The sequence below is a fragment of the Marmota monax genome, unplaced genomic scaffold (assembly GCF_021218885.2).
Source record: "Marmota monax isolate L192 unplaced genomic scaffold, Marmota_monax_Labrador192_F-V1.1 WCK01_AAM20220418_F8-fsc00100, whole genome shotgun sequence".
NCBI lineage: Eukaryota > Metazoa > Chordata > Mammalia > Rodentia > Sciuridae > Marmota > Marmota monax.
In genome coordinates this window covers 5,659,588-5,673,786 of record NW_026693872.1, presented here as the reverse complement: position 1 = coordinate 5,673,786, position 14,199 = coordinate 5,659,588, and the positions used below count along the sequence as shown (strand labels likewise).

General features: G+C 41.3%; 1 long non-coding RNA gene across 1 annotated transcript; it reads left to right on the top strand.

The window, feature by feature from the left end:
• The first annotated feature begins 5,606 nt into the window (after positions 1-5,606).
• LOC131424880 (uncharacterized) lies at positions 5,607-9,669 on the top strand. The gene is made up of 3 exons (XR_009228486.1): positions 5,607-7,187; positions 7,307-7,342; positions 8,431-9,669. It is a non-coding gene; the product is annotated as an uncharacterized LOC131424880 (long non-coding RNA).
• Positions 9,670-14,199: the final 4,530 nt, after the last annotated feature.

The window sequence follows — 14,199 nt, the reverse complement described above, 5'->3', positions numbered from 1 at the left end:
GGATGGTGATGCTTGGTCTCCCCCCACCCCCAGACCTTTGGAGATCGTGGATTGTCAACAGATAGACAGTGTGGTCTCCCAGGGCCTAGGAGGAAGTTAGCAGACAGGAGTCCAGGTGACCCAGAGTCTGAAGTGTGTGTAGAGGAGTCACAGAAAAAAAGCAAAAAGATTTGTGAGGGGCAAACTATAAAGAGCCCTGTTTGTCAGCAGTTTGGATTTTGTCCTGTAGGTACTTCTCCAGGCATGATACTTGAAGTCTCTAGATAAACACAATACTTCTTTCAGGAGCATCATTTTTCCTTGAGGTGAATAATTTTAAACATCTTCATATTAAAAGAAATTCAGAGATAGCATGGAGAAGAATGAAAAAATCTCATACATTTTTAAGAGAACATGGGAGACTTCTAAGAAAATTTAGGTGTGCTGGTGGTGGCTTTAGGCTACACAATACTACATGGTCCTCTGGGGAACTTAAGATATTCCTGCCTCCCTCCCTCTTTGGTACTGGGGGTTGAACCCAGGGGTGCTCTACCACTGAGCTACATCCCCAGCCCTTTTTACTTTTTATTTTGAGACAGACAGCCACCTCACCTGATTTAAGGCATTTCTTTTGTCAGTTGTTGATGTACTTCAGTGGTAAACTTTGAGAAGTTTTGAAAAGATTTTGATGTCATGTTTTGATCCTAGGAATGAACTAATTAGCTGTATTTCAAGAAGAATGGCAGTGGCTTGGAAGATGGTTTGTACAGGGCAGGGTCTGAGGGCAGAAGGCCAGACTGGAAGCTGTTGCAGTAAATTCAAAAGATGTAAAAAATCTGAGGGCTTTCTTGGGCATCAGGGCCCACCTCTGCCCTGCCCTTTTGAGGGGGCCATCTGAGAGACCCCCCACCTTTACAACTGCTCCTTCCTTTATACAGCCTCAGCAGTAAGACAAGGATGGCTGAGCAGGCTGTAGCAGAAGCAGCTGAGGGAGGCCCCAGTCCAGAAATGGTTCCTAACAGAATGTTTATGCCTTAGCCATTCACCATTCACCTTCCAACCCAGGCCTGTTAACCTACTTGCCACAGGGCAAGTGGCTGGACTGAAGATACAAGGGGAGCCATACTTCTATAGCATCTGGCCTTCATATACTGGAACATAAATAAATATATTTATTCTACCCAGCATGGTGGCTGACACCCTGTAGTCCATAAAGACTCAAGGGAATGAAAGTGAGGCTGAGCATCTAAGTTGAGGATACAGTAGCCCGTCTCAGCCAGAATCCTTTACTCTTTCAGCTCTTTTGGAATGAGTAAATGTTTAGATAGTTTACAATGTTTCTTGAAGCATCTTTTTAAAACAGCACTTAAAAAATACTACAGTAGCTGGATGTGGTGGTGCATGCCTATAATCCCAGTGGTTTGGGAGGCTGAGGCAGGAGGATTGCAAGTTCAAAGCCAGCCTCAGCAATTTGGCAAGGCCCTAAGCAACTTAGCAAGAACCTGTCTCAAAATAAAAAATAAAAAAGGGCTGGGGATGTGGCTCAGTGATTAAGCTCCCCTGGATTCGCTTCCTGGTACCAAACAAACAAAAACTATAGTGCTTCATTTTTTTCTTATTTTAGAAGAGGTTATTTATTGTTGAGAATTGAGAAAATTCTTTTTTAAAAAAATATTTATTTTTTTTAGGTGTAGATGGACACAACACAATGCCTTTATTTTTAGGTGATGCTGAGTATTGAACCCAGATCCTGCTCGTGCTAGGCGAGTGCTCTACCGCTGAGCCACAATCCCAGCCCCAAGAATTGAGAAAATTCTGTCAAAAAGAAAAAAGAAAAATAGGATCGAAATGGAGCAAACCACGCTATATGCATTAATGAATATGTCAAAATAAATCCCACTATTATGTACAACTATAATGCACTAATAAAAACATTATGCATAAAAGCTTATCTATAATTCCACCACCCCAGGGGTAGTCACAGTGAACATATATTTTGGTGGTCTCCTCCCAAAATTTTTCTAAGCATATACATTTTAGTTTTTTTAAATGGAGTCATTTTGTATACACTGTTTTATATATATATATATATATATATATATATGCCACACTAATAAATATTGTTCTACAAGGTAATTGTGATTGAAATTATCCACATCCCTATGTCATCTTTAATACCTATTATTATACATGTAATTTGTTTTTAGTTTTCCATCATTTAATACAATGTGATGAACTTGTAACTAAATTTTTCACAAAGAAGTATTATAAACAATTTTTTAAAATTTTATATAGTTAGACATTTATTGCAGAAAAATATGTTAAGACAAGAAAAAAATTAAATGCTTGTAATTGTTCCATCACCAAATCATATATGTATGACTTTTAGCACCTACCCTCACAGATATTATTCTGTGCATATATTTATGTACATAAATATGTACATAAAGTCAACAAATCTGGTATAGGTATACACACACACACACACACACACATATATATATCTACTTTTTTTTTCAGTACCAGGTATTGAACTCTGCATCTCACACATGCTAAGCAAGTACCCTACCTATGAGCTACATTCCCAGTCCTGGTATAGGTATATTTTTGTTATAACAGCATTATTTGCTAACATAATTTTCCTTAATATATAATTACCATCCTTGTCCTTAAACAGCTTTATATTATCCTTTTATAGCCTTCTAGTGATATATTATAAACGTTTATTTATTCTGTTATCTATTTGGGTTCTGCAGCATGTTTCTTTTTCTTTCTTTCTTTTTTTTTTTTTGTAAGAGCTCTTTAATATTAAGATTACTAAATTCTTTGTTATGTGCCAAATATCTTTCCTGGGTTGTTATTATTCCTTGAAGCTTTTCTTATTTAAAAATTTTAAAAAATATATTTACTTTATTTATTTTTATGTGATGCTGGGGATCAAACCCAGTGCCTCACATGTGTGATGCAAGCGATCTACCACTGAGCAACAACCCCAGCCCCTCCTTGAAGCTTTTCTAATGTAACTTTCTTCTTTTTGTTTTGTAATTATAGAAATTAACAATAGCATCTTATAAAACATAGAAAATAAATTTCAAATGAATTAACCCCACTTCTACCAACTAGAGATAAGCACTATTAATATTTTATAGAGTATTTTTCTAAAGTTTCCTTTTTTTTCAATACAAATGAGTAGGACCATATAAATATTAAAAAAAAAAAAAAAAACTTGGAATTATTCCATATATATTCTGTGACTTACTTTAGGCACTAAGTGCATTTTCCTCTCTGGTGTTGGGGATCAAACCCCAAATTTCACATGTGCTGAATAATTCCTCTGCCACTGAGCTCCAAGCCCTACTAAATACATCTTTGTGTCAACACAAATGAATCTGCATCATTATGTATTAAATTAATTTTACTTTAAAAATATGCAATATTTATTTATTCTGGTTGTGGTGGGGCACACCTATAATTCCAGCTACTTGGGAGGCTGAGGCAGGAGGACCACAAGTTGAGGCCAGCTTTGGCAACCTAGCAAAACCCTGCCTCAAAATAAAAGACAAAAATAAAAGGACTTGCGATGGAGCTCAGTGATAGAGCAGTCCTAGGTTCAATCCTCAGTACTGCAAAAGAGAAAAAAATTATATATATATATTTTTTTAATGGGTACTTTTTCTATTGGGTTATTAGTCTCCTTGGTTTATAGGAACAAATAATGTATTGGGGTGATTAGCCCTTTGTGAAAAGGAGTTGCATTTTTTTTTCCAGTTAGTCATTTGTATTTTTCTCTTTGCTTATGGTGTTTTTGCCTTACAGGGGTTTGAAGGTTTTTTGCAGCTATATTTGCCAGTCTTTTATTTCATGACTGGAAAGGTCTTCACTACTATAAGACAAAGGAGTTCTATTAGTCTTCTGGTAATTTTATGGTTTTGTATCTTTAATCCAGTTGAAGTTTTTCCTGGTGTTCTGTGTGAAATATTGTGTGAAAAAAGTGTCTCTTTTTCCAGTTAGCAAAACACCTTTTATTTAAAAATATGCCTTTGCCTCTCTGATTTGATATTTGTCACAGATCAGCTTTCATATATATATTTAGGAATGTTTCTGGGCTTTCTGTTCTATTCCATTGGTTTGTCTTTTAGCATTATTTTTGGTAACATGTTTTTTATAACATTATTTTTTATGTGGACCATGTAATTTATTTGACTAATTTTTGTTAAACATTTAAGTTGCTTCTAATTCTTCAATATTCCAAAGAGGGTCTCAGTGAATGAAATCTTTGCATATATTTTAAACATGCTGTTTATGATGGGTCAATTCTGTCCTCTGGATGTGCTTTTATACCTGGAGTTACTAGGTCAAAGGTGTGGGCTTTCACAGGCTTTTTTTATACATAATGCCAAAATGCCTTCCAGAAAGATTGTACCAATTTACACTCCCTCCACCAATGTGCGAGTGCTGATTTCCCCTCACCCATGCCAACTCTCAGTATTATCATTCTTTTTAATCATTGCCAATCTGATCAGAAAAAAAAGAAGGTCTCTCATTGCTGTTCTAATTTGCTTTTCTTTGAATGCTAGTGAGGTTGAATATTTTTTCAATTTATTCTGGTTTTGATGTACAGAAGTTTTTAATTTTTTATGTAGTCAAATCTATCAATCTTTTCTTCTATGGTTTTTGCTTTTGTTGACATGTTTAGAAAGTCCTTCCCCATCCTAAGATTATAAAATATTCACTTCTATTTTCTTCTAGTACCTTTATGGTTTCATTTCCATCTTTAGCCATCTGGTATTCATTTTGATGAATGGTGTAAGCTGGGACATAACTTGTATTATTTATTTATTTATTTACTTCTCAAATGGATACCCAGTTCTTTCATCTCTGGTAAAAAGCATGCGTATGCATGCGCACACTTACACATGTTATGTAACTATTCCTAAAGTGAACATCTTGAACACCTGGCTACTGAAGATAATCCAACTCTAGACATCGGTCCATCATTAGAAATATCAGTTATTAGCCAAACACGGTGGTGCATGCTAGTAATTCCAGTGAGTCAGGAGGCTGACGAAGGCAGATAACCAGGTTCAAGTCCAGCCTCAGTGATTTCATGGTACGATGTCTCAAAATATACAAAAGGCTGGGGATGTACCTCAATGGTAGAACACTCCTGGGTTCAATCCCCAGTACAAAAAAAGAAATCAATTATTATGCTAGATCGGCAGATATGGCACTTTTTTTTTAAGAGAGAGAATTTTTTTTTAATATTTATTTTTTTAGTTATCGGCAGACACAACATCTTTGTTTGTATGTGGTGCTGAGGATCGAACCCGGGCCACACGCATGCCAGGGGAGCACGCTACCACCGCTTGAGCCACATCCCCAGCCCCAAGATATGGCACTTTTGAACACGTGAACATTTTTGGGAGTCGGAGGTACTGAGAATTGATCTCAGGAGCACTCGACCACTGAGCCATATCCCCAACCTTTTTTTGTATTTTATTTAGAGACAGGGTCTCCCTGAGTTGCTAAGTGCCTCACTTTTGCCGAGGCTGGCTTTGAACTCACAATCCTTCTGCCTCAGCTTTCCAAGCTGCTAGGATTATAGGCATTACAGTGCTCCACAGAGCCCGGCATCTACGAACTTTTGAATCAAATTGTCTTTCAAGTCAAATAGACCTACATTTGACATTCAGATCGCAGCTTTGCAGCTCGCTGTTGGTGCAACTTTGAGCAAGCCAGTGATCCTCCCTGAGTCTACATTTCTTCACCTGCAAAATGGGTTAGTAATACTTATAGGGCTATGATGAGAATTCATTGAGGCAATGTTTCTAGCAACTGTCAACATAGGCCTTACACATCGGGGACAGTAAATACATATCACTTGTCCTTCACACCTTCTGGCTCCTTCCTTTCCATGGAGTGATCCCCTTAGGCCTTACTGTAAAGAGGATATGCTGGAGTGGGGAGAGAGGTTGTATGCTGTGTTTGCTTTTTATAGGTTTTCTATCTTTACCCCTGTGATCAGACTCTCATGTGTTATGTCTTGCTGCTTTTAGTGTCTTTTCATTAGCAGCCTTTTTCTCCCTTAAATATGCTGCATTTAATCTTACACCAGCTAGAAAACCAGACAAATGGATTGTTAGAAGTATATATAAATTAAGAGTAACTGTGATCTGAGTGAGAGCCCTAGGGCCTCTCCTGTTGTATAACGTAGTAGTTCTCAACTGTGGCTGCACATTAGAATCACCTGGAGAGCCTTTAAAGCACATCCATGCCTAGGTCCCACCCCAGGCCAATTACATCAGATTCTCTGGCAGTGGGGCCCAGGCATGGATGTGTTTAAAAACTCCACGTGTGATTCTCATGTGCACTGCTTCTCAGCAGTGGTTGAGTGCACTCGGCTTTGACAGATCTGGATTCACTGAAGAGAAGTCTGGTTCTCTCCCAGAATGTGTCCCAAATCTAGGAGGTTGCCCCAAGGAGACCAGATGGTGGGGAGGTTCAGGGGTGCTGAAGCTGCTGTTGTGCTTCATAAAGAAAGCAGCTCTAGCTGGGCACCTTTAATCCCAGGGATTTGGGAGGCTGAGGCAGGAAGATCCCAAGATCTGGGCCAGCCTGGGTAATTTAGTAGGACCTTGTTGCAAAAAAACAAAAAGGAGGGATGTAGCTCAGTGATTCAATCTCCAGCACCAAGAAAAAGAAAGAAAACAAAGCAAACAGCTCTAACTAATGTCTCTAAAAGAGGGCATTCCTCTGGTATTTGCAAATGATTTCAATTGCTCTTTTTTGAAAAGGAAGGAAGGAAGGAAGGAAGGAAGGAAGGAAGGAAGGAAGGAAGGAAGGAAGGAAGGAAGGAAAAATAGAGCCATCCCTGTCCCCTCACTGATGTAGTTCCTCCTACCTCCAGGGGCTCTCTGGGACCAGGATGACTTTGACTCCTAGGGAGAGTAGGACATTATGAGAAACAAACCTTGAAAAAATAGCTTTGTTTTTTTTATTTGCATTTTATTTGATTGTGTATTTGGTCTATTTTTCTCTTGGTCTCGTCCCCTCAAAACGCATGGATTTCGAGCCTTCTTAGTGCCCAGCTTCACTGGATCCACTTTGTATACAGATGGAGCCACTCTATCCCAAAGGCAGGCTAACTTGAACCAACTACTGGTGGACCACTTTGTCTCCTGGCAAAACAGTCATGAAGTCCATACAGGGTAAGTATGCACATCAGGTCTCCCTGCTGCAGGATAAGTTTTATCTTATTCTCAAGTTCAAAAAAAAATTTTTTTACATGAACAGAATACCTTTATTTTATATATTTATTTTTATGCAGTGCTGAGGATTGAACCTGATGCCTCACATGTACTAGGTAAGCACTCTACCACTGAGCCACAACCACAGGAACTTATTCTCAAGTTTTGATGACCTGGCTGTGAATTTAGTCCATGGGCATGAGATCCCCTTCCAGGTATCTTGCCTAGATCATCAAAGACCATGGCCTCCCTGGTTCCACCAGATCCTGTGAGGCAAAGTTATTACTTTTTCAAAAGAGTTGAAGCCAACTCCTCCACACTTAGCACTGAAGGGAAAATCTCTTTGTGGAGAGGGGTGATTGAGAATTCTCCCTCTGGATTTCTCATCATCCCTACCCTTCATCATACACACAGGGAAGCTGAGACCAGGCTGGATTCTTCAGACCAGCCTTTATCACAGATTGGGAGAAAAAAAGAAAGATACAAAGAATAACAGGACCCTATAAATTCTCACTTACAAGATATGACTTGCTCATGAGGGCTCAGCTCTGTCCAGTATGCGGTGGTCAGTGCCATCCCGGCAGCCTAGCCTCCAAGAAGAAACTGAGACAACTGCCTCCTTGAAAGCTCAGATGGACCCACTTTTTTAAAAAAATAAAGAAGTTGACGAGGCTAGAGTCTCTCCTGTCTTGTGCCACCATCTGAATTTGTATCTTGTCTGAAGATGTGCCCTTTCATGGGATGTTAGAAATAATTGCTCCTTTTTATGTAAAATAAGACTTCAGATTCAAATAAGGTTTAGCTGGTCAGATGGCTGTGCTGACTGCATACAGGAAGGTGCACATGAGTTGAATGTCTCAGCTCGATGCCTTAACTGTTCTTGCCAGAAGTATGGTTTATCTCCACACATACACCCCCCCCCCAAAAAAAAAAAAGGTTTTTCTTCAGATACATTCAATTCAGAAGCCAAATATTTCAACATTATGAAATACTCTGTGATTTTGATTTACAAAACACCCATAGGTGGCAAACCAAGGGTTATTTGCAAAAGGTACTGGTAGTACTCTTTTCAAAGAGGTCCCCATTACTGTCCAGGGGAAGTAAAATTCAAGGGTCTATTAGTTTGTTGAGACTTTTTCTTCACTCAGAAGTCTATGTAACATAACTGTATTTTGGTGCTGATTTCTTCTTTATCCTCTTCAAGAGAGACCTCACTGCAATCCATCAGAATGGCCTTTGCCTGTTGATTGCAACCAAACAAAATGTAGCAGAGTACTACAGAACCGTGGGGTCTGAGTGAGATGTGCTGGAAGAGTTCCCTAATGCTGACTGTCTGCATTCCTGGAGGTTGGATGGCCATCATCCTATGTTCCTTATACTTACCTGTCGGATAACCCCAGGATTCCTGGACTTCTGACCAGCAGTGGAGACAGTGCTGCACCATCTAGGCATTCTGAAAATGTATTCATGTTTGTTATATGGTTGGGGGCACTACTTGGGTGGAGGCAGAGGGGAGACAGACTTCCTACTACAGGTGGGACAGTCTTATACAATGAAGATTTGTTCTGCATTCCATATGTGTTTGTATGCCCCCCAGATGTTCATGTAGGTAGAAACCTCTTTATATTGGTCCAAACCTAGAACCTAATTCCATTTTGCACAAAATACTTTTTGCACAATTTTGATATGCACTGAATTTTTCATGAATGCAACCATCATATAAATAGAATACTACATTTTGTCTACAACAGAGTTGTTCACCATTTAAGAAAGCCACAATACCAACAGCAAAATGTTCATGGTATTTGAGTTGCTGAAACAACACATCTTTATTCCTCTGCCTTCAAAGATGAATAGTGATTCTACCTATCTGTATGAATATATAGTACTTATTTAGTCTTGTTTCAGAAACATTAAATATAAAGAAGTACCTATAATGTTCCAATAAATATTGCTTTACTTCTTTAAATTCAAATGTATTCATTATAAGTAGGTGTAATCATCCAACTACTTCATTATCTCCTCTAGTATAGTTATGTTCAAGCATTTATAGATTATAATGCATATTATGAATTTTTTGCAGTGCTGGGATTGAAAATGTATATTATTTTATTTTCTTTTTAGTTCTTTATCCTTTAGTCAGAATAGTATATTGATCCTTCCACCCCCAATACTAGGGGTTTAACCCAAGGACACTCTACCACCGAGCGCCATCTCCAGTCCTTTTTGTTTTGAGGCAGTATCTCTCCAAGTTGCCCAGCTTGACGTTGAACTTGCGATCCTACTCCCTTAGATTTCTAAGTGTCTGGGATATTACGGGTTTGTGCCACTGTGCCCAACCAGTATATAGATTTTTTAAAAGAATGTGTGAGTTTTGTGGCTGGGTTTGTGGCTCAGCGGTAGAGCGCTTGCCTAGCACGTGCAAGGCCCTGGGTTCAATCCTCAGCACCACACAAAAATAAATAAATAAAGTATATAAAAAAAGAATGTGTGAGTTTTATTATTTATACATTTCATTTCAGAAAAGTAGAGGTGATCACAAGAGATGTGAGGTGAAAGGGAGCATCTGACAGGCTGGGGCTACTGCTCTTGGCTTCCTGAGGGGTGTTTCGTTTCACCTCTTAGGGGCAGCTAAGCCAGATTTGGGAGAATAGGGAAGATTTCCTGGATGAAGCAAGCTTAGATCCAGAGAATGGCTATGATTTGGCAAAAGACGATGTTCATGACAGTTCCATGAGTGAGGTCTTATTATGACTACCATCTTGCACAGAAGGAAACTGAGTTTCAGAGATGGGCAGTAAGTTGCCCAAGGTCACATATCTAGATGAGGGAGGAGCCAGAACTTTAGACCCCCTTGCTTCACCAGTTCACTATTCTGCCTTCCACCCACTGTGTATGTCCATCTCCCCTGATTTGTTCAGGAGCCTAAGGGTCTTTCTGCCTGGAAGTCCTCAATCTGGCTCTGCCAGCCTTCTTACAGGGCCCACTGGGAACTCAGATTAGAAGGGGGAAAAAGTGATTTTTCCCTTTTGGATAGAATTTCAGACCTCCATAAAACTTGGTGAATGAATAATCTGGAACTGTAGAGAGAAAAGTACTACTGGGTCCTTTGGAACAATCCTCAGACTTGTAGTAATTTATTTCAGCAAAGCAACGTGAGTTTCCCAGGGTTGACAGGTTCACAGGGCTCTCAGCTTAAGGAAAGGGGGGCACATTTCCATTGTCTCTCCCCTGGCTAAGAAAGGGTGTCCCTTCCTTTTTCCCAGGAAGTAAGGTGTTGAAGCAGGAGGCAGCACCCCCCCCCCCTCGAGCGCTGGAGGTGGAGGTATTTAAACAATAGCCTCTCTTTGGCCCTTTGCTCTATCTTATTCCCTGTACCCTGGTCCGGGGATGCCACCTCCTGTGACAGACAACCACTGGGAATTGCTGCTGTGTGGCAGGGTCTCACCCTGAGCTCTAGTCTCTTCACTTAGCAAATGTTTTTTGAGGGCTTGCTTTGTGCTAGATACTAGGGTGTAAGGATGAGTAACAACCCATGGTCCCACCATGCAGGGACTCAGATTCAGGGCATGTGACTGACTTTTGCAACTGTGACAGAAGAATATACAGAGGCTCTGGGATCCCCAAGGAGAGGGGCAGCTAAGCCAGATTTGGGAGAATAGTGAAGATGTCCTGGAGGAAGCAAGTTTAGATCCAGAGAATGGCTATGATTTGGCAAAAGATAAAGGATGAGCACATCTGTCAGGGTCCCAACAAGGAGCACTTATATTAGGATGATTTGAAGAGGTTTTATGTACAAAGAGGTAATTTGCAAGTGTTTGGAAAGGGTCTAGGGGAACATCACAAGATAAGGTAGACGCCCATGGCTAACAGCAGCAGAACCATTACCACATGTAGTGTAGAAGAAATGGTGTGGGCGGGGAGAGGGCTATTGGAAAGAGAAAGGGCCATGTAGCGCAGGTCACCTTGATAGAAGGAATGATCTTTCCTCTAAGGATCATCCAGGCTGATGGAAACTTACAGGGAGGGAATAAATACCCTGATCTCATTTTCTTCCATCTACCAATCTCTTGATCATCATGGTCCCCATTGGTCAAACCCACCAGGAGCCAGAGAACACTGGAGCTTGTTCATGAGATCTATATAGGGCAGCCTCTGTGGCAAAGAAGGCGGGGAAATGGATCTGGAGGAGCACACAGAATATACCAGCATGCCGGATTAGGGAAGATGTTCTAAAAAGCTGGGAAGTCCAGGAGGCATGGGAGAGTGTATATGCTGGGAAAGTGCTCTTTCTGGCTGGAGCAGAGGTGAGAGATGTTCCTTATGGACATGGACATGTCTTTCTAAGGAATTTGAAAATTCATCCCAGAGCAAATGGGAGCCACTGAGGGATATTTAGGCAGCAATTGACAGGACCAGAATTGCGTTTTAGAATGAACCACTAGCTCCAGTTTGGAGATGTTTCTGGGGGCAACATTTCAAACAAGAGCTAGTGAGACCTAACCAAGACCATGATAAGAGAGAGAGAGAGAGAGAGAGAGAGAGAGAGAGAGAGAGAGAGAAAGAAGTGGCTGGATTTGAGGAATTTTTAGAAGTAGTCTCAAAACATGATGAAGGTTTGGGTGTGGAGAATGAAAGACAGCTCAGGGTCAAGGGCAACACTCTTGAGTTTTGACTTTAAGCTTGGGCAGGGGAAGTAGTGCTGAGGGGTGCTGAGGAAGCGGCCAGCTGTGGCCTCCTTGGCCTTGCTTTCTTGGATCAGCCCTCATTAGCAGGACCCTAGGCTTCAGGGGGCTTGAAGGGACTTCCTGTTCGTGCTACAGGTCAGCCTCATTTTTGACTATCCAAGAGTGAGTCCAACTAGAGAGTAGGAGAAACCACCATCTTTTGCTTCCTACCTGGGGTCTACTGAGCCCAGACCTGCTCCCCTGGGAGCTCCTGCCCTTTCCCATATGGACAGGGGATGTGTTTTCTTTTAACAAGTTTCATTGCAGGGGCAAATGAGGTCCAGCTGAGGGGAGGGCACCAGCAATGACGGCAGAGTGCGGGCTCTGCGGACTGCAACTGCACAAGAGCTGGGGTCCTGTCATCCCCAGTTTCCTTCCTGGGCTTTGCTGAAGGCCCGTCCTGGCTGGCTCAGATTTCATCACTAGCAACTGTGAAGAACCTGCTCTGGTAACAGGTCCCATTCCTTGATGTTCTCTGCCCAGAAACCTGGAATAATTTTCTTTTGTTTTAGAGGGAAATGCTGAGGTTGTTCTTTCATGTTCTAAGAACTTGAGTAGTCATGGCAACACATAGGGTGGGGCGGGTGAGGTGGGGGCTTCTTAGCAGCATTTCATTTCAAATGCCAGATTAAAGGGAAAGCTTCTTTGGAGTTTGCCTCATTAAGACATAGCTGGGTGCAGGCTTGCTGGATGATTTTCTATCATCATTTTGCATATTCCATATTGCCTGCGTTTTCCTGCCTGATGGGCAAGTCTCCTGGGAATTCTCCCTGAGAGTTTTGGCTCAAAGACTTCTCCAAGAATTTCAGCTCTTTGCTGGCAAGAGAGTTGGTGAGGTAATTTCCTTTGTTCCTACCTGGGGTCTTATCCTGTAGGCCCCATGTTTACAACGAGTCTGCCACTTAAAAAGAAAAACAAGGTAAGGTGTTCATTGAGGTTTTATTCTGTTTACAGAAGGAAAGATGGTCACTGAGCAGCCATTTCACTCCACATCCCATTTTTGATCCAGGATCTTTCTCCTAGAGTTTGACCTGACCAGAAGGTGGGGCAAGACCATGCCTGGTCTAACTCTGGGCTTTTGGGAGTCTGCCCAACTGCTGTCTGGGAGAATCCTGGAGAAAATAAAGGTGGAAACTTTTAACCCAGACACTGATCTCAAGTGCTTTTTTTTTTTTTTCCTTAACAGAACTGCATGGCCTTGCTTGAAATAACTTGGTAATCCCACTCAACCCCAATCTAAATCTCCTTTTTCACACCCACAGAAGATGCTCAAACACATTAATGTTACTTAGGTGTCAACTCGAGTATTTCCCAATTTCTGACATTTATTCCTTCCAACTGTCTCCTAGATTCACCTTTTGCTTAATGTTCATATTGACAATAGCTCCATGTCTAGAACATTTATTGAGAGGCCAGATTTCTATGTATCACCTAATTTAAAACTCACCGATGACCCCGGGAGGCAGGCACCATTAGTTTCATTGTACAGAGCAAGGAACTGAAGACCCCAAAAGCTAACTCGTCCATAGCCAAATAGTTGGTAAGAAGTAGAACAGGATGGAGCTGGATCTGTCTGGTGCACTCACAGGGCTCTTCCTGACAGGATGCAGCCCAGCATCTTTGGTGGCCACCAGCCTGATTTCATCCCCTCTTGCCAGATCATGCAGACTCTTCACACATAGACCTCCAATTCACTTCCTCTCTGTTCCATTCCAGCCAGCACAAGGCCACTGAATGATCCTCCCAGAGCACCCCCCTTAATTGCTCCCCCACCAGGCTCCATTTTGGGGGTGCTGGGACCATAGCTATCTTGTTCACCACAGTGTCTACAGGAGTTAGCCTATAGAAATGTGATCACTGTGTGATTACTTATTTATTTACTGAGTTTAAAAAAGTTCTCTTTCCTCCACCAGCCCCTTTCCTTTTTCTTCCATCCCTCATTTACTCCTCAGTTCCCTGCCAGCAAGAGCCCCTGCTGCTTTCCACCACCACCTGGCCCACCTGAATCAATCCAGGCAGGCAGGTGGGATCCCATCAGCTCATATATGTATTCATATGAGGGTGTCTCCCTGTAGCACCCTGTAGGAAAAAATGTTTCTTCTGCCATAGATCTAAAATCTGCCCTGCAGGCGGTGTGTCTGGGCCACTGTTAACCCCCTGGTCCATAGAGTAGTAATTTACTAGCACTTCCTGGACTGGACGCTTCACAAGCATCATCTCATTTAATCATCGTAACAACTCCAAAA